Source organism: Chlorocebus sabaeus, chromosome 2, assembly GCF_047675955.1.
Source record: "Chlorocebus sabaeus isolate Y175 chromosome 2, mChlSab1.0.hap1, whole genome shotgun sequence".
NCBI lineage: Eukaryota > Metazoa > Chordata > Mammalia > Primates > Cercopithecidae > Chlorocebus > Chlorocebus sabaeus.
The window spans coordinates 87540146-87560668 of NC_132905.1; the positions used below are offsets into that span (position 1 = coordinate 87540146).

The 20523-nt window shown below is 40.6% G+C and overlaps 1 protein-coding gene across 6 annotated transcripts in view; it reads left to right on the forward strand.

Annotated features, from left to right (window-relative positions):
- The first annotated feature begins 12011 nt into the window (after window positions 1-12011).
- The window catches only part of NRIP1 (nuclear receptor interacting protein 1), a 105547-nt gene continuing 97035 nt past the window's right edge, over window positions 12012-20523 (forward strand). For 3 of the 6 annotated variants that reach the window (XM_073010337.1, XM_073010334.1, XM_007966946.3), the window contains exon 1: window positions 13153-13177. The gene's annotated coding sequence lies outside the window, so the exon portion shown is untranslated. Of the gene's footprint in view, window positions 12196-13090; window positions 13178-20523 lie in introns of those variants that run through there. The other 3 variants (XM_073010336.1, XM_037982803.2, XM_007966999.3) reach the window with 3 other exon arrangements.

The following is a 20523-nucleotide window of genomic DNA, read 5'->3' on the forward strand; positions in this document are numbered from 1 at the left end:
TGGCTTCCTGGAAAGATTAATTAAGTGCATCAGCTCTTTCCTGGGTAGAAAGAAGCTGTAAATTTGATTCTTTGATGCAGGATTGAGCTACTCCCCCCAAAATTAGCTGGAAAAAGTGTTGGTCACAGGTAAGGCTGTCCTGAAATTAGAATATCTTGTTCACATTATATAATTAAAGAAATTTGAAAAAGTCTGACTGGCAAAAAATGACTCCTTTGTCTTATGAAGGGTCTCAAATTCCTAATCTTCAATTCACTCTGTGTGAATTTTCTAAGGACTCTTCTGAGGAGTCTAACAGAGTAACTTGCCAATTGAATAGAAAGGATTCGTGTATTTGAACCATTAGTATATCTGTGTATCTGGAAGACAGCAGACTTCCAAAGGAATGAATAAAATCAAGGGTTTTCATATTTGTTCAAGAAATGTAACACTTGTGGAAAATTTTTTATAATATCTTAAAATATTGCTATGGTAAACTAAAAATGATCATGTTTTGTGTAAATTCAATATCTTATGAAACAAGATTCTAGTATCATCACATGATAGCAGAAACTAGGACTGAACAAAAATATGGAAAAAAATTTGATTGAGAAGACTATTTGATAGTTGAATTTTTCCTGCAAATTGAGAAAAGATGACTGTTACTTGATTTAAAAACAGAAAATCTTGGAACGACAGTATTTTGGGGGGCATAGTTTGTGAACTGTTGAATTAAATTTTTCAATCAGCAAGGATAAGTGACAGGTCGAGAGACTGAGAGTTACGGTGTAGGTTTGTGAATATCTAAGAAGTATGATGGGAAACGGCATAAATTGGGGTGCTCCAAGGGTGCAATCAGTTAGTGCGCAGTACTTATATGGCAAAAATAGCATGAATTGGTGGAAAAAGCCTTGGATTATAAATAAAATACCCCAGTACTATCAAGCATAGTACCAAATCTACTATTTGTTATCTTTGTGTCATTGGAAGTAGATTACTTAAATTGGGGGACATCCAGTACTTTCTTCACAAAATAAGAATCCATGACTACCTAACTTGTCTTACATATGATAATGCTACAGAAACATAAGGTCTGCACTAATACTTTGGAAATTATCAAGCAGTGTCATATCTCTTTAATTCTATGTCATATGCCATTGATTCATCATTTGATATTTTAACATCTTGGAAATGGGAACGTGTCTTTGTGTCCCTGTCTGTGGGTGTCGTTTGCTAGTGCATTTACATCAAAGCCTGTACAATGGAGATCAGCAACTTGGAAAAAAATCTTACAGACATAGTAGCCGAGCACTCTTTTGAGGCATGCTGCATCAACAACACTACTTGATGGCACAAAAGAGTAAATTGTGTTTTGTTAAAAATAAACATTGATGACGAAGTCAAAAAGTGATTCTTGCGGGACAAACTCAGATATTCCGAACATGTTTAGGAATATCTTAAAGAATGTGATTCACTTATATTGTCCTTCTATTTATACATGTGAGTGATAGAGGATTAAAAATCTATGTATAAATAAGTGTAAAAGAGCTCTTTCAATAGGTATAAAATTAGAATTCTATGTCATAAGCAAGCATTGTGCCTTTATTTGGTTGGTTACAATCTTCTTTCTTAACAGTACATGGAACAATTGATGATGCATTAGAGGAAAAAGATTTGGTCCCTAAATATACAATGTTATTATGCAGTTACTGGGCATCGCACTAAAAGTGGGTTAGAGAAAGGGCATGTATTGGTACTAAAGGTATGGTTGGCACATTTCACAACATTATTTAAGAATGGCCTTGATACCAAGGAAGAGACCATGGAAGTGACAATCACCACAACTACTAGAGACACCTGAAAATTTCTCATGTTCACGAAAGCTATGTTATTAGAAAATGATTTTTCAATGCCTATGAAAAGGGAAAGAAAATTACAAGGAGAAAGAAAAATAAAACAATTTTACCCCATGTGAGGGAATCTGAATTTGCTTTCAATTGACAAAATACAGTTCTAGTTCTATATATTGACATGTTGAGAATCAACGAAACTTCCTAAAAGGGAAATAATACCTGTAAAATATGATTTGATAGTAAGATGTTATAGTAAGTATATAAATGCGAATCAGCAATGACCATAAGAAAAAAGCACACTAATAAATTCATCATTCATGATCTAGTTCAAAAATCATTTCTTTGAAGGAAGGAACCTTCCCTTCAATCCCCCATGTATGAACCAATGCCTCCTTTCTCTATAATACTCATCTTTATGCCTGTATTAAAAAGTACATCACAGTAAATATTAGCTGTCTCCTCCTGTGGTGCCTCAAAGAATGTAGCCATGGTTTGTCCATTTGGCATCAAGAGAACTTGATACACTGTGCCACAGGGTACTTGTAGGCACAAGCACATAATTAGTGAAAGAATGAATAGGTTTAATGTATTTTGTATATAAGAATCACAAGCATTAATTTGCAAGCAGTTTGTAAATAAGATTAATGATGCTGTTACAATATTACAAGTCTTAATTTATGTAGTGTAAAAGACAATAACTGTACTAGAGTCATTAGTTTATTGATCTACCACACTCATCTTACCCTGCTAGTTTTACCAGCCCTATTCACAGCCTTGCGAATGTCAATCCTTTGAATCAAGCGAACTTGCCCTCACCTCCATTCAGTATAACTGACAAGGGCTGGACATCTGACCATAAAAGAAGTAGTCCATTGACTGGCCAAAAGCCAATCAAATTTTCTCTTTGGAGAATTGGACCAATAGGGTCTGAGTAATTGGAGTAAAAAGGCATATTATTGGTGGAGCGCCAGGATGAAGAGCTATGGTCTCTTGAGGATTGATGTGACAGTACTTCCTTGGATTTTATGAATTAGAAGTTCCTTTTCTCTCAAGTTATTTGGCATAAGTCGCTCTTCCTTACAACCAAAAGTGTCTTATCCACTTATCCAAGAGTAAGCACACTTTTTGTATCCCAACAAAATCAATATATGATATACTGGTTAACCCAACTTCCAAGAACTAGAATACAGTGAAATAAAATTAGTGCAAAATTTACCCAAATTTAATGATCCTTGGGTGAGTTATTGTTCATTTTACAATCTACAATACTTCCTGTGCTTCAGAAACTTGGGTTTTGCTCTCTACTGGATATTTGACCTTTCCTGCTCCCTTAATTTCATGCCACTTTTAGCTCCAACTGATATTTTTCTCTCACCACTGAACAGTTGTGATCCTCAGGCATAATTACTGCCACACTTCACTGTTCACTATTGCCCCACAACCATGTTCCACTCCTGTGTCTTCACCAGGGAAGGACTTGGAACAAAGACGTGCACCTTACTATGAAAAATTGTGGAGATGAACTGGGCAGTTATTGATTTATCTGCATATGGAGATATATATCAAACATTTCTGGAATCCTATTAGTGTCTTTAAAATAGACAGGTAGGCCAAACAAACTACAGCAGCAATAATACTGCTATGGCTTAGGTATGGTTTAAGTTTGTCCCTATCAAAACTCATGTTGAAATTTGATCTCTAGGGTGGGCAAGGTGGTTCATGCTTATAATCCCAGCACTTTGGGAGGCTAAGGTGGGCAGATCGCTTGAGCCCAGGAGTTCAAGACCAGCCTGGGCAATGTAGCAAAACCTCATCTCTACAAAAAATACAAAAAAATTAGGTGGATGCGGTGGCATGTGCCTGTATCTTAGCTACTTGTGGGGCTGAGGTGAGAGGATTGCCTGAGCCCCAGAAGTTGAGGCTTCAGTGAACCATGTGCCATTGCACTCCATCCTGGGTGACAAAGTGAGACCCTGTCTCAATAAAAAAAAGAAGGAAGGAAGGAGAGAAACAGAGAGAGAGAGGAAAGAAAGAAAGAGAGAGAGAGAGTGAAGAAAAGAAAGAAAGAAAGAAAGAAAGAAAGAAAGAAAGAAAGAAAGAAAGAAAGAAAGAAAGAAAGAAAGAAAGAAAGAAAGAAAAAAAACAGGGAGAGAGAAAGGAGAAATTTGATCCCCAGTGTAGTGGTGCTGGGAAGTGGGGCCTAATAGGAGATGTTTGGCTCATGGTTGCAGGTCCCTCTTGAATGGCTTAGTGCCATTATTTTGGCAGTGAGATTTCCCTCTGGTAGGACTGGATTAGTCCTCCTGGGAATGAATTAGTCCCCAGAAGAGATCTTTGTTATAAATATCAGAAGTTCCTCAGGTTTCGTCTCGTCACACGTTTTTGCTTTTCCTTTGACTTCTGCCATGTAATAATGCAGCATGAAAGCCCTCTCCAGAAGCCAGGGCCATGCCCTTAAACTTCCCAACCTACAGAGCTGTGAGCTAAATAAGCACCTTTTTTCTTTTTAATAAATTACCCAGCCTCAGGTATTCTGTTATAGCAACACAAAACCGACTAATACAAACACTAAACCCAAGAAGAATCCTACAGAGAAAAGGAAACATAGTAAGTCAATGTAATTCATGCTATTTATTAATTTTACTATATATGTTATCATGATTTTCCTCAAATATTAGTATGTCAGTTAAAATACAATGAAAACCCAGAAATAAACCTTTGACCACTGTGCCAGATGCTGCAGAATGACACACCCTAAATACTACTCTAATCTCTTCCTAGTATACTTTCCAGGTTACTGGAAGACTGAATATGACATTTCTCAGACTCAGGTGAAGCTAAGGTTTCACATGTGACCTGGTCTTCACCAACCAAATGCACCTACATAAGATATGGAAGCCAGATAGGAACATCGTAAGGCAGAATCTATAGGGCTGTTTGGCAAGTAAAGTGGTTGGTTGAAGTGTGTGGTTCTTCGGTACAGTTTTAATGAAGGTTCTAGTATTTAGTCTGTATCCTTATTGGTTCAAAGTGGCGGATGATAAGTGACTGGAATTTCCACACGGCAGTCCCTTTATGCAACTGAATATTTCTCTTATGTATTATCAAGCCTGGTTTCTGGGTCCTTGAAGAAATGTTGTAAACTATTTTGGTATTAAAACAAAAACAAAAACATTTCTGCCTAAACTAGCAAGAGTAAATTTTGTTTCTGTAACCAGGAACCATGGCCAATTGGTACCAGAAATGGTATGCTGCATGGTACAAGTACCACTGATTTAGCAGAAAGATTTGGGCTGTGTGTGATTGGACTCTGTTTTTAATGTGGTAGCTAACTATTTGGTTAAGCTGCCAACTGCTTACCTTGAAAAGCAGACTCTTTGCTGACTGAGGCCATAGTGTTAAGGGAAATAAAAGATACATTCATACTGTTTGTAGGTGTTGGTATAGTTTTGCTATTTTCAGCAAAGTCTTCTGAGTTAGGTGAACTCAGACAAGAATCAAACATTCTGAAAACAGAGGTGGAAGGAAGCAAAGATTTGCTAAGGGAGACATTCTCTGCCGATACTTGCTAACAACTCTGACGAAGAGTCCAGTGATGTGGGCCTTGCAGTGTTGAAAAAGTCATCTACTCTGTACTTGAAATTGAGGAAGTTTTAAGCTGTGGCCATGAAACTGCAGGCTTAGCAGGAGGTAAGACTTGTGCTTTGTCATAAAGCAGCAGTGATATTGTTAGCAAGAGGTGATAAATTGTATTGCCTCCCCACCTAAGCCTATTATTTCAGATGATCTCAAGGTAGACACCATTAATTTAAGGGCCAGAGGGATGGGCAGAGTACAGAGCCCAGTAAATAAAAACTGAGAATCTGCAGCCTTGAAAACCATGTCTGGGCAAGACTTTTGGCTATGGTAACCTGTACATGGAAGGGAATGGAAACAAATCAAGCCTTCTAAGTGTCTGAAGAAATTAACATCCCAAAGAAACCCCCAACTTGGTCTGCAATAATCTCATTGTTAAAACTTTAAAATAACCCCTGTGTTGAAATATTTCAAAATCCAAGAGGTCTCTACGAGGGACAGCCTCCCCTGTATCTGTCTCAGATACATTTGTTGAGGAAAACTGTCAAATGTGAACCTTCCAAAGGCAGATCCAGGAACAGCAGAGGGCAAGGCACTAGAGAGAACATTCAGGAGAACGAATCAGAGGCTACCAGGTTGGTCAATCAAGGAACTTCCTGTATTGCCAAGAAAAGGAGTCCTGGCTATTCCTGCTTAGTAGGTTTTGATAATTACTATGGAATGGTGACCAATGCGAGTTCCTCATTCTTCCTTTTCCAAATGGACAGATTTATTGCAGTGATCCTGATCCTTCTTCATGGTTGAAAATGTAAATGTGCTGTGGCTGAAAGCACGTCTGTTTACCAGCCTTCAAGGGGCCTCATCGGGCCTTCCTGGGGAGTGCTGCATGTCACCCAGAATTCTTAAGCAACAGATTTGATGCAGTAACCAGAAGACGCTTAAGTCTTGTTCCCTTGAGGCAGGCAGTGAGCCTGTTCAGTGTGTGGAAACAAGGACATGCAAGTTGATTTAGGAAATCGAAGAGGCAGACCACAGGCAAAAATGTGAATTGCCTGCTGTGGTGTTTTTAAAACCTGTTCACAGATTATTTGCTACACCTCCCTTCAAGATGACTTTCCTCTTGAGTGTGGAATGAACTTAGTGACTCACTTCTAATTAACAGAATAAAATGGAAGTAACCATGTGTGAATTAGGAGAGCGGGTCAGAAAGGACACTCTGGCTCCACTGTCGCCCTTTCTTGGACAGCTTGCTCCAGTGGAAGTTAGCTGCCACATCATGAGGATACTCAAGCAGCCTGAGGAGAGGCCCATGTGGCAGGGATCCGAGGCCTCCTGCCAACAACCATGTGAGGGTGCCTTCGTGCAATTCGATCCTTCAGACCTAGGCAAGCCGTTCGCATGACCGCAGGCCCTGCCAATACCCTGACTGCAGCCACAGGAGAGACCTTGTGTCAGAACCGTCCAGCTAGGCTGTTCCTGCATTCTTTACCCCCAGAAACTGTGAGATAAGAAGTGTTTCTCCTTTTAAGCCACTAAATTTTGAAGTGATTTGCTATGCATCAACAAGGAATAACAATTGAGTGTTCCAATGACTCTACATGCTCACCAACGCCGGTTTCCTCTTTTTTTCCTTTTGTAGCCATTTGTCTTGAGTGTGAAGTAGCATCACACTGTGGTTTTGATTTGCACTTCCCTGATGGCTAATCCTATGGAGTATCTTTTCATGTGCTTGATGTACATCTTCTTTGGAGAAATGTCTACTCAGATACTTTGCTCATTTTAAAAACCGGGTTTTTGCCTTTTTATTATTGAGTTGTAAGAGTTTTTTATGTAGTCTACCTATGGGTCCTTACCTGATATATGATTTGCAAATATTTTCTCCTATTCAATGGGTTATCTTTTCATTTTCTTGATGGTATCCATTGAAACACACAAGATTTTAAGTTTGACTTCAGTCCAATATATCTATTTTGTTACTCATGCTTTCAGTGTCACAACTAAGAAGGTTTTGCCTAACAGAGGTCACGAGGATTTACTGCAATATATTCTTCTAAGAGTTTAACAGTTTAGTTCTTACATTAAGTCTATGTTTCATTTTGAGTCAATTTTTGTATATGATGTGAAGGAGCTCAATTTCATTCTTCTGCATGTAGATACCCTAGCACCATTTGTTGAAAAGATGATTATTTCCACCATTGAATTGAGTGAAATCTTGTGTGTGTGTGTGCACGCTCAAATTCTTTGTGAAAAGAAAAACTACATGAGATTTTTATGTTTCTTAAACTTCTCTAAAACAGATAGGTCAGTGTCTATGTCTTCTTTTGAGAGTCAAGCAATTATACAAATAGTAAGCTTACATCATGCTTTCTTTACATCTTTCTTCCCCTCAGAACCCTGAATAATTTGGAAAAATATATGTGTATTGCACTTTTCTTTAGTTGAAGTCTGTCTAAATATATCTCTAAAAATAATAGGATCATGTTTTTACTGAATTGATTCATAATATGGTCCTATGTTTGTGAAATCCCTTAAAGGAAACTTTCACATGCATTTACGACAGGACTGCCTAATGAGAGCTGCTACGCCATTTCCACATGAAAGGACAGGTTTCATGTAATATCTACTCTCAATCACTTAGACATATCCAACTGACACATCATTAAAACTGACAGGTTTTCCTTGCTTCGTTGAGACTTCTTGGCTTTTCTAACCCCTTAACCATACTAGACATTTTCTTGTTTTGAGAAGGAATGAGACGGCATCAACCACATATGCATGTCATTAAAGTAGCTGCCTTTTCCTTTACATGTTTGGCTACTTGTACACAATCATTCTCAGACTGTTTTGTAAAAAGATACAGTTTTCAAGATTCATTTTAGTGTAGACAATGAGCGCTGTGGATTTGCCAGTCTTTGGCACTCAAAATCCAATGAAACCAAAAGGGCTCCAATCTCACTGGGGAAAGCTGCACAGTCACCTGCAGACAGGGTGTCTAAGCATCTTCACGTTAGCTCTTTAGACCTTTCTTGGTACTCAGGGAGCTGCAGCAAACCCTTACTGCAGCTTCAGGTAGGCAACTGCCTCAAACAAAGGTCGGGGTGGTTTTTGTCGTCTACAAGTAACTGGGCATAAAAGAATTAGACAGCTAAACCCTGGACTTCTACAGCTAGGAAGATGCTTGGTGGTAACTGCATAGAAGAGGTGGCTTCATATTGTAGAGAGAATTTTTTTAAAGCTTAGTCAACCCCAAATCTATAGCATTTTATTTGTGCCATAAAAACAGTTTACATTTACAGTCCACCACCACAGTTAATAGAGATAGAAATAGTTGTAACTACAGCATCATTAAGACACAGTACATAAAACGCAAACTTTGCTGATTATCTAATGGGTGTAAATGTCTAAACACAAGAAGGTGGTCTTTATAACCTAACATAATTCAACACTAATAATCGGCATAAATAAACTCTTAGAGTTAACACGATTTAGATTTTCCTCTTAAGAAAATTTTCTTAAACTATATTATTAAATATTTCCTACATTCTCTGGAGCTGCACTACCCGATACGGTAGTTGTTAGCCACATGTGGCTGTTGAGCCCTGGAATATGACTAATCCAAATGGAGATGTGCTATAAATGTAAAAGACACACTGGATTTTGAAGACTATAAAAGATTGTAAAATATCTAATTAGTGATTTTGTATGTTGTATAGACATTGAAATGGTAATTTTTGATGTATTGGGTTAAAGTGGATTATTATAATTAATTGTACCTGTTCCTCTGTACTTTTTGAATGTATCTACCAGAAAACTTAATATTCCATATGTGGCTCACATTTGTGGTTCACTTTGTTTTTATTGGTCAGTGCTGCTCCAGAGGCTAAGGGACTGTGGCTAATAAGGTAACTGCAATGGGGTTCCATCTGTCTGTGATCTAGGACGTTACACATATTTCCCCCTCAGGTGTCATAGTTCACTCCATAGTATAAATATGGGCTCAATACTTCTCAATGCATATTTTTGTTTTCTCATACCTCTCTACTGGTAAACAGTCTACGTCCTCTACTGAGAGCCCAGTTTCCCACTTTGCCTACATGGCTAATCCTTTTAACCTTTCAATGGCCAGTGGAAGCATTATTTTCTCTGCAAAATGTTCTCTGAACTCCCTTACCTCACAGCCAGGACCCCAAGAGAAAGATACCTTCTGTTCTCTGGGGTATGACAGTATGTTGGCCAATATCTACTGAATGTCTATTGCTTGCTGCGCACAGGGATAGGTAGCTAGAAGTCCCCAAATGTGAATGAGAGGGGTATGGACCCTGTGCCTGTACTGCTTGCATTCTACAGTGGGATACAGACAAGCAAATACCCACTCACAAAATGGTTTTGAAAAATGCTATTCAGGAGGGATTTAGAGAATACACCAAAGGCATACCCCTTCCAGACTACATCTCTGTGGCAGATAGGTATACTGAGACTGAACTATAAGCATGTGGTTCCACAGGAACCCTGGACGTAAAACAATAATTAGGTGTTTAAGTATATAAACCGAACAGCATTGTTTTCACATCACAAATGATTCAAATGAGAATTGACTTCGAAGTACAAATTACCAAACAGGCATTCTTATATTACATATAATGCCCTAGTATCCTTGCAAGGACTCTGTTAGCCAGGAAATTTAGGTATTGATTTATTTTAAAAAACAAAGAACAACAACAAACAAAATAGTCTCCACATAATTAGCAAGATTAAGTGAAAATGAATTCCACAAGAGGTGTGCAATTTACTTAACACTCATGCCACTATCAAAAGAGTTCAGGATTTCAGTGACTGGATTTTTGTGGGGTTGAGAAAACAGAATAATAATAAGTGAACAGCTTTGGGAAGTCATCTAGCATATAGCAGTGGACTTTTTAACACCAATGTTGGAGGGCTGGAAAATTCTTGGCTTGTTGGGCAATCTCCGTGGTTCAAAACCTGGTTAACAAGTAAGAGGAATGCATTTAAAAGATAGATTTGAGTAGTCCAAATATCTTTCCAGAGTCTATGCACTAAGGTGTGTGTGCGCCCTACTCCTTGGTGAGCCATTAGTCCCTTACCCAGAACCTATTAAGTTTACTTTAGACAGAATTGTGACAAGTGAGGCTATCTGGATTCCCAGTCCACACTAGACTTGAAGTTACCAATCAGAAGAGGAGGAGAATGTTAGTGACAGCTGTGCTAGTAACAGTAAGGACAACAGATTGTCAGTTAGTGAAGGGGGAGAGAGAGAAATTACAAAAGGCAGAGATAATCACTAAGTCATAGCATCCTACAGTCCCTCGGTGTAGCCACTGATAGCTTTTGTACCTCCTGGGAGAATCCCTAACACCTAGGAAGAATATAGAATAGGAACTGGATATATTTCCTGAATCCACTACAACCTACTACAATAATTACTTTTAATAAAATTGACACTGAATTGTCAAGAAAATGCTAAATGATGTTCAATAAACCACTTAAGAGAAACATTTGCAATACATTGTAGAAAAATCTTTGTATTATGGTTAAAAATAATTTTCGTAAAAAAAGTTTGACCCCCACTAAGGGGCCAAGCTCCAATTACGCTGGTCATCATTGAATTGAAACGGTTTGCTTTGTATCAATTCTGAATAAATGATGCACTAAAAAACAGCAGCCTTTACTAATTTGCCTACAGCAGATTTTGAATTGTGGTATATGCAAATAATATGGTATTATATGAGGTTTAACTATATAAAATGGCAACAGATTGCATAGTTCAATCAGTAGGGTAATGTAAAATAATTGTTTCAAAATGTGCCATTGTCACTAAGAAAAACATCGGTACCATGTGCCCGGCACTGTGCTAGGTGCTGAATTTATTAAGCATTAATTTGAAAAATTGCTTTCACTTTCAAGACTGTGATAGTATTCTAAAACTCTCATTCATATTTTTAAAGGTTAAGTGAAATTTGCAGTACACAATACAGCCATTACATAACAGGCATAGAATACAGTTTCATGACTTGGATAGTTTTTGTTTTTTAAGCGCATTAGCCACTCCATTTTCAAATGCTATCAAATTCTTCAGGATATGAAAACCTACATGTAAGAATGGAGTGCCTCATCGGCTCATTTGTCTTATGTAATAAGTGTTTTAACACAGGCATGCCATTTCAGAATTTCGGGTGAGACTAAGCTATACTTTAGCTTTTTTGTGTCAAGCAAAAACAATTTCAGCGACAACATTGGTTTCCCCTGGTAATTTTTTTCATGGCGAATTACTAAATGCTGGATGCTCAAGTCAAAAAGAAACCTGACATCTGGGGAGGTGTTGAGGGGGTGTTAATAGCTCTAGGGAGATGTTTGGGGAGCGCTGAGGATACGATTTTTAAAACAGCGAATACACGGATAAGGGGAAATGATGGTTTCGTATGACTCTCTCCTCCCTCCACTTTCTCGTTTCACCAGTCTGTAGCCCCCCCAGTTTAGAGGCGGGTTCAGCGAGATTAGGCTGCAGGAAACCAAGAGGCTCCACCGCGCTGCCGCCCCGGCCTCGTGATGTAATTGTTATTTCTTATTCGGAGACTGAACCGAGGAGAGCTGCTGAAGAAGTAGCAGCCCTGCTCCTTTTGCCTTGTCTGGTTGGGTCAGATCCTTCCCGGGGATGATGTAGATTGGCTGACAGACTCCGCTGGAGACTTCGCAGTGACAAAGCAGCCGAGGATTAACCCTGCTCCTGGGTCCTACGTCTGTCCAGGGAGCTGAGCGGGGCGCTCCTCAGGTCTCCTTCCTAGTTTTCCTCCCGGAGTCGCTCCACATGAGGGCTGGGTGCCTATTACGTGCTGGGCGTGGGGTCAAAGTGACCCAGAGTTCGCGCCCGCGCCCCGCAAGATTAAAGCAGGACACACAGATGACAAGGAGATAGAAATTGGGTGGGGGGTGAAAGGGGGCCCAGGGACCGCGTGTTGTGGGGTGAAGGGGAGGAGGTAGATGTTTAAGGCGCCAGCACCCAGGCGGGGACCCTGGGGCGCCCCGGTCCCCAGGCTCTGCCCAAACGGCAGCATTCGGCCTGGGTCCCGAGAGCGCTTCCCCGGGTTCCCAGAAGGAGCTGTCCAGGCGCCTGCAGCGGTCGCAGGCGGCTGGACAGAGCTGGGAGCCCGGAGGACGGCCCGGGCGCGCCGAGCAGCCCCTCTCTTGGGGACGCGGTCCTTTCGCTGCCTCCGGGCCCTGCAGCCCCGTCTGAGCCACCCGGAGAGCAGGCGAGGAGGAAATCCACGAACCATAGGGGGCTCCGCAGCTCCCGCGAGCGGCCCGGACCCGCACGACTTCCTCCTGACCGGCTGACAATGGGAGGGAGGGGGAGAAAAGGGTTAAGAAACTTGGCTGAAGAGCTGAATGGCGTGGGGCGGCGAGGGGAGGGACTGGGCCGCGGCGGACTCGGCGGCGGAGGGAGGAGCGCGGCTGCGGGCGGGCGGGCGGCGAGCGAGGCGCTCAAAGTCAGCCTCGCAGACATTGCAGCAGAGCCCCGAACTCGGGAGGCGGCGGCGGAGGAGGCGGCGGCGAGGCGCAGGGACGATCCGGCCCCACGCCCGCCCGCCACCCGCGCGCGCCCGTCCGCCCGTGGCCTCGCGTCCGCCGCTGCGCCGGGAGCGCCGCTGGTCGGAGGGAAGAGCTCGCCGGGGTGCCGGGCCAGGACGGGGCGGCAGGCGCCTTCGCGGACCGAGCCTGACGGAGCCGGAGGCTGGGAGCCGCGGCGGCCTGGGGTGAGTGACGGCCGCGGCCAGGGCGCCCAGAGTAGCGGCCGCCGGCGCCGCCGGAAACGGCCCCGGAGCGCGGCCAGCGTCGGCGCTGGCTTGGCGGGCAGGGCCGCGGGGGCGTCGGGGCGGCGGGGGCAGCGCGGGCAGCGCGGCCGGCCGCGGGCGCGCACGGGGCGGCGGGGAGGGCGCGTTTCCGGGGAAATCCTGCCTCTGCTGCCTGGTTCGAGTCTCCCTGGGTTCTCGCGGGGGGCCGGGGCGGCGGGCCGGCAAGTTGTGGAGTGGCCCCGGGTCGGCCGGCCCGTCCGTGCCAGTTCTGGGCAAGGGGGCGGCCGTCGCGTGGCCCCTGCGCGGGGTCGGACACGGGAGCTCCGGGGGCCGGGTCGGGGTTGCCGCTCTCTCGCCTGCCCTCTGGGTCCCGAACCCCGGGCACCGCTCGCCGCGCCGCTCTCGATCCTGCTGTCCAGCCGGATCCTGGGCGGCGCCTTTCGCCTGGGTGCCTGCCTGCTCCGTGCTCGCTGGATACCCGGCTGGGAAAGTGAATAGGAAAACGGACAGCTCGCCTGGCCCCCAACGGACCCCAGGCCCGCTCTCCCCGCACTCGCCGTCCCCCCCGGATGGCGTGGCTCACGGACCCGAGGCCTCAGCCATCATTTTACCAGGAGCCAGGGGCCGGCCCCCATTTAGCGTGAGCCCGGTGGAAGTCCGGGAGGCTGCCCTTTCTCCCTTCTGCTGTGTCCACCTTACTACTATTGAATATTGTTTTATGAAGGTTTCCGTGGACGTATTCTGCAGACCCTCACATCCCTTCCAAAGTAGTTTCCCAATTTTAATCAGGAGTTGGTGTTCAGTCTGAAGGAACAAAGGAACCAACTGTGTCTTAGAGGCGGACGGGCTGGGAGTCTGTGACACATGTTGATCTCTGAAGCATTCCAGGAGTTTCTACCTTTTATCACGTCAATAATTGGCTGCTGAAGGTAGTAGAAGAAGTACGGAATGATAAGCACTTTTGCTTTTTAAAAATATTTTTTAATGGCATATTTTACTTTGGGGAAAAAAGACGTTCTTAGGCACAAGGATGTTTAAAAATTCGGCTGGTGGAACTGAGTTGGAGTTTGTCTCTGGTATTGTAAATGATTACATGTGGGATTGTGAAGGAAATTGTGTCCTTAGAGGAAGAGAAGCTATCTGTAGGTGTCCATAGTAAAAATGGTTGTCGGGTTATAGGTGATGAATGCTCTTTCTGTTTCTTGGGAAAATTTGTGAAGCAAGGGGCTTCGGTAATTCATTCTTTAAAGTTATGAATTGCATTGAATGCTTATTAGTGAATCATAGGTTTAGTAAGTGGGTGGCATTATTCAATGTTTAATCATCAGTTTTCCACCTTTGTGGAAGAGACAGTGAGATAATAGACTTTTTAAACAAATGGTGTTTCATCTGCTTAGCCCCTAAGTGTCGGTTGCCGCCTGGTGTATGTTGAAGTGTTTTTCACCTTCGAAGTAAGTGAATTGCTCTGCTTTTGCCCAGCAGTTTGGTAATGTCGATAGGGTTTATTTGGTTCAGGGGAGCGCTGGCTTCATCACCTATAGTAACTTTTTTTCTGCCTGGGCATAGTTCCTAGAGACAAAGGAGGAGAATCATTAGTGGAACAGCTACTGCCCTGCAGGTTACAGGATTGGTTGCTCTAGTCTGTGTCATACTCTAGTGGAGAAAGACCTCTTTCCAAACTTACCCTAGGAACTGCCCTAGGAGTGTGAGCAAAATACACATCAAAACATAAAAAACAACAACAACAACAACAACAACAAAAAAAACAGGACTGTTCGTTGTTGATTTTATTCAAATGAGTTAGGTGAAAAGGCAGGTTTAATGCCTGTGGGAAGTTAGTTGAAAACCAGGTTTAATGCCTGTTTTACATGCATTTGCAAACTCTGTAGAACTTGGATTTGGCTAATTTTAACAGCCTAAAATGTTGTTAACTTTGCACTAAAGAAATGTGTGAAGAGACTAAAAGCTTTTCTGACTCTTGCAGTTGTAAGTGCAAAACATCATGATAAAAAATAACCTATACCACCACCTAGAGTCTGTTTGTTAGTTTATTGCTCATGAAGTTTGCTTAAATTGACATGTCTGTTATAGTTCTGATACAGTCGAAAATGATGAAGAAGTGCTAGCTTTCAAAAGGTCATCCAAGAGAACAATTATTTAAGTAATAAATAGCAAGTGCCAATTTAAATTATCCATGCCACCTTTAGAATGGAAAATTATGACATATCAAGTTGAGTGGGCTATTCTCCAAAAGGTATTAATTCAAAAGATTTTGAAACGGAGTTTTCAGTGTGTGCGCCAAGGCAGTTCTGATTGCTTAAAGACTTCTTCGTTGTTTTCAGAGATTCAAGAACTCTTCCAAATCAGATGCCATTAGAACTTTTGGAAGTCCAGATGAAACAAAAGCAAAAAGATAGGAGAGCATTACAACTACAGAAATTCGGGAAATTCAGAAGTTGAGAGAACGCAGCCCATGGCAGAGTTGTGGTTCAGAGATATGAAAAGTAAAATCAATGTGAATTAAAGTGATAATCTGTTTTGCTGGTAGTTTATATGTGGTAAAGCAGTCTATTAAATGAGAGAGTTAGGGAGGCAGCTTTGTTGCCATGTGGCTTATCACATTGTCCATGGAGGAAGTAATGTTCCTCCTTTAAGTGGTATAGCCTGAGAGAAAGATAGCCTCCAAGATCTTTAATTAAATACCAGTTGAACAGAAAGAACTAGAGCACTGTATTAATTCTGTCAAACATCACTATTTTAGAACATTGAGGACAACTAAAAATGAATTAACGCATATCTGAAAGCAGAGTTTGATAGAAGGTGACAGATGAGGCAAAATATGCCAATCTAATGGAACAAATAAGATAAGGAGGTATGCCATCCTTGACTCTAGAAAGATCAGAGGGAAGATGATTATTGTTAATTGCACAGATTCTATTGCAGACCAGTGCTAGAAGACAATGACATAGAAGTAATTTTAAATCAGAGTGACTTAGGATATATGAAGTTAAAGGAATTTGGCTTTTCATTTTAAAACATAAAGAATTTAAGAAACTTAAAAGCTCATGTTCTAACTGTTGTTTGGGAAAAACTAATAGTTTGGTGTATCAGGTTAAAAGATAATTTTGCTCAGAATGAGTTTAAAATATCGAATTTTTGTCGAGGAAAGCATTATTCACTTTAAATTGTGATAGGGTCAGTTTTGCGTTTGAGATTGCTTGCTACAATTAGTTTTTAATGTAGGTTAGTAAGAGAAGAGGAGTTCTAGTCTCTTCCCTACCCTTTCCCTCCCTCCCTTGCTTTCTTCCCCTTTTCTAAAATAAACAGCGTCTACATCTTTGGATATTTTCTTCTGTGAAAAGTGCCTTGATTGCAACTTTCCTTCTTGGCTGTGGTTGGGGTGAAGTTTCTTCACTCTTGTACTTTTCTGCCCCTTCAGGTGACTGATACACAATCAGAGTGAGTTTTATTTTGTGTGTTTGTTTAATAATGATTTACTGTTACACGGATGAAGACTGGGAAAAAGCATTTGTCGTTCTAGCAAAGTCCTGTATACCCATGTCTTCCAACTGGAGAAATATTTTCATTAAAATAATCTTGACAACTATTGAAAAGTCAAAAGAAAAATTTCAGCAAGATAGGGTAGGGGGCTCGCAGGATGTATGAGTTTGAATCTGTGAACTAAAAAGATTCAAGTTGCATTTCCTTAAGTTGTTGTTTTTTCAGGGACTTTTGGGGGAGGGGGAATGAGCAAGCTCCTCCTATAATATTTAGATAACACAACAATTAGAGAAATGTAACACCAGTATGGTTGCTAAGACTTGAGAAGGTAAAAAACCAGGAATGTCAGATGATGAAACAGGCCATTGGAATGGAACTAAAGATTATGTCGAGAGGTTGGAATGAACAAAAAGTAAATGGAGGAGAGAGATCTAGTTTCCGTATCCTGTTTGCATCTGATGCTGAAGCAGAGGCATGAATTGCTGATGGTAATGGATTCTCTATTCCCTTTTATGAGGCCAGCAATATTATATAAATAGTGGTTGTTTGAGGGTGAAAAATGACAAGTTCCCCATTTGTGCATGTTCCCACTTTGTTTTGAATGTCTCTGAGATATCTCTAAAGTAGAGGGTCAAAACTGGGTACCAGCATGGAATCAGGAGTTATACTTTGTTTGGAGGAAAATGAATTAATGTTAGATCACATTTTCTTTAATCTTTTAAGATCTGGAATTTTCCGAGGGTCTTCATCAACAGGGAAAACAGTGTTCTGAGTGCTAAAGTTTGTGTGGTGAACTGGATAATTCTTTTATAGGATCTTTGATAAACAATGTAAATAACTGCAGAAGGAATGCTTTATTTAAGCACATTACCTATGATTCATGGTAGGGGGAAAATAGAGACCACAGAAATTCCTGAAGTCTTATCAGGGTTTCTTTGCAAACTATCATATGGATGCCCATCTGTTGTTTTTTCTTGAAATTTAGTGTTCAGGTTGATGGATACTGAATGTATAGGATTCTGAAGATTGGAGTTTATTTAGAACAGAACTTTCCTTTTGTTTTACTACGAGTTGTGAAATGCAGTTTTAATTTGTTGCAATAAATATACAAACTGAGATGAGTAGGAATTTATACTAACTTTTCTCACTGTTCTGGTATATACTCTATATCATGAACCTTGAAATTCAAATTGATCCCTACACTATCTTGCAAATATTACAAATGAAGCATTACAAAATTTGTGGTATTTTAGCTTATCAAAATGTACCCGAAACATAAAATAGTTTTCCTTAAGTTCTTAAAACAGAAGAATAGGAAAGAGTTGAAAATAAATGTGATACATTTTATCATTATATTAGGATTTTGTTGAAATTAATACTTTGAATCATGCTAGGGATAAACATTTAGCCTAGAACTCTGAAAGTAGTATAATGTGAATCAGATTTAAAGAATTGAGGCTGGCAACTCGAAAATAGAGGAAAAAAACCACTCTTTGGGGTTATGAAAAAAAGGATCCTCTTAGTATTAAGATTTTTAAAAAAGCTATACACAATTTTAAGATAGATTTTTCTTGAAGATAATGGGGTGAATACCTGCTAAACAAATTATGAGTCATATGATCCTTTTTTTGGTTGAAATAATTTCAAGAACTCCAGCCTATGTTGCAACTTTGGCTAGAAAGGTGATTGTGACATCCATCCATTCATCCATTCTCCCCCTCTCCTTCCCTCCCTTCCTTCTGTCCACTTTCAATACATAGGGCTTGGGTAAAAAATAAAAATAAGAATAAAAATAAACAATTTTGTAAAACTTGATAATAGAATTATTTGACAGGGTTAATAGTTGTGTTTGAAATTCAGAGCTAGTATGGTTCACTATCCCCAGAAAATAAAATTTTAACTTTTTACACCTCAGGGAATAAAAACTCTAAATTAAAACCCATCTTGCCTCTTTAACTTTGTGTCACTTAGCAAAAATATCTTTAAGGATGGAAAGAAGAGACCCCATGTGCCTTAAATTCCAAGTCACTGTGTGACTAAGCTCAGAGTTTCAATAAATATTAAACTAGAATCCTGCTGGGAATTTGAGTCATCAGCTTAAGCTACTCCTGGGACCAAGACAGCTGTGGTTGACCTGATGTTGGTGTTTATTCAGAGCTTTGGTAGAAAGGAGCCTCTCACCCTTGGACTTCTAATTAACAAAGTCATTTCTTAGTCACTTGTTAAGTGATAGAGCTACTCCTTGTTTTCAAGCCTGTAATTTGCTAAAGGATTGAGCACAACAGAGAAACTAAGGAGTTTGGAGCTTCTGCTGTTAGAAGTAGTCTGCTTTGATTATTTTACTTTTACTTTCTTATCTAGCTATATGAGGGTACTAGGTAAAAGTCTGGTGATTTGCTTTAGATACTTAAGAGAAAAGCTTAGCTGTAGTCACATATAGTGACTAAGATGGCTTTCCTAATAGTTACATGTTTTTAATAGTTTGAGTTTGCCTATACTCTTCATAACGTGCACATGTTAAATATGTTACTGCATTCAAAAAGCATTTCATTAGTAAGATGGGAAATTGTTTATGTACAATATTGAAATGAGAGTAGCAGTATAATGGAGTTTTTGGTAACTAGCAGGACATAATCAAAATTTGAGAATTAGAAGTTCAGAATGAAAAAGGGACTTCTCTCTTGAGGGATCTTTCTAGAAGTTGAGAGAGAGCAACTGTTTAACAGATTGTAATGGTTTCTGAAAAGCATGCTTTTCAAGATTTTTTTTAAATTCCTGAATTTATGAGTTTATATTATAATAATCTATAATAGAGTAATAGATTTATACACTGGAAAAGAAACAAATTAAGGGAAGGAGAGAGTACGCAATAACATGGAGGACATCAAGAAAATATGTTTGGAAACATGTGAAACTCTCCAAATGGGAAGTAAGAAATATTCTCAAGAGAAATTAATCACAGTTGCAGTTTTTCTCCTAAAGGGACTGTTTGCACAATGGGTCGTGTAGGCTCAGGTTTGATTTTTGAAAAACATATTTAAAAAATAGTATTCCTGTTTTGTTCTTCCACGTTTATTTTTCGACTTTAAGTTCTGCTACTAAATCAAGATGATACAGATAAAAGGAAAGCCCTTTTCTTTCCCCGGCAGCATCTGTTGAATAAGGGGTTAGATTTGATTTCTAAATTTTAAAATTCTGACTATACAGCAGTATATGCTGTTGTTGACAGTGAACAGTAAAGATTTCAAGCCCGTGGTTTTAAAAGAAGAAGAGATGATTGGGTAAAAACTTGGAATATTAAGAAGTTGTTTAGTTACTTGCCTCTTGCCTTTTCCTGTTTTATTGGGAGGGGGAGCAGGGAAAGGAAGAGTATTGAACTTTTTAGGGCAACTGTTTTGTGCCAGACGTTGTGCTGGAAGCTTTACACACATTTTGTCTTTTAATCCTTCCAATTCCCCTGTGACATCTAGGTATCATTTTCTGTAGTTTAGAGATAAGGAAACCTAGTCTGAGAAATGCAAGAGTAGTTAACTTGCCTGCGGGCACATGGCTAATTTCATTGATAATTTGATTTTCTTTAAGAATATACCATTGTTTGAAGAGAAAACCAGTTGCCATCTGATTTTCAGGAAGCCGTTAAAAAAACCTTGCTCCCAACCTGGTAGCCACAAAATTCATGCAGCATTTCCAAGCCTCATAGCCTGGATTCTGCAAGACCAGGCTCTCTGGGAAGGCACATTGTTGCCAGTCGATGATTCTGCAGCAGTTTATGCTAGGACTCAAAGCGCTGATGTCCTGCTGCCTGC